Raw genomic sequence first — 589 nt, forward strand, 5'->3', positions numbered from 1 at the left:
TGTGAGGAGTGACAGAGGAAGATTTTTACAAACCACCATATAGACAAACTGAACACACGTAAGGATTATGGGGTGAAGCAAGTTGATCATCACCAGCTTCTTGGAGTTAGCTAGAATATTCAAATTCATCCAGTGAGCCAGATACTTTAAATGGTAGCCTTTATATATAGTGCATACTGATAGACACTGCAAGAGAATTGAAGAAGGGTTAAGAGAAGAGAGAGGACTGGAGCTGGGCCTTAAAGAATATGATAGTGTTCACCTTGGCGGCACATATACTAAAATTGGAACGAAACAGAGAAGGTTAAGATGGCCCCCGTGCAAGAATATGATAGAAAGTGGACAAGCAGAGATGAGAAGCATGGTTTCTCCAGATAGGAGAAATTGTATGCGGGTAGAAATAAATATGGTTTTCCCCGACCTAAAAAGAGAGAGGAAACTATTCCAACCAATCTCTCTTTATAGTCATCTCTCTCTCTTTTAAACTCATAACCAAACTTCTTCTCAAAAGAAGAATCTACATCTGTCGTTCAGGCAATAGTCACTAATTTAGCTCTCACGTGCCAACTTCATGAGATACGTTTTAATC

The 589-nt window shown here is 39.4% G+C and overlaps 1 pseudogene; it reads left to right on the forward strand.

Annotated features, from left to right (window-relative positions):
• Positions 1 to 254: 254 nt before the first annotated feature.
• Positions 255 to 369, forward strand: LOC115507957 (annotated as a pseudogene).
• Positions 370 to 589: the final 220 nt, after the last annotated feature.

The sequence above is a fragment of the Lynx canadensis genome, chromosome X (assembly GCF_007474595.2).
Source record: "Lynx canadensis isolate LIC74 chromosome X, mLynCan4.pri.v2, whole genome shotgun sequence".
Classification (NCBI taxonomy): Eukaryota; Metazoa; Chordata; class Mammalia; order Carnivora; family Felidae; genus Lynx; species Lynx canadensis.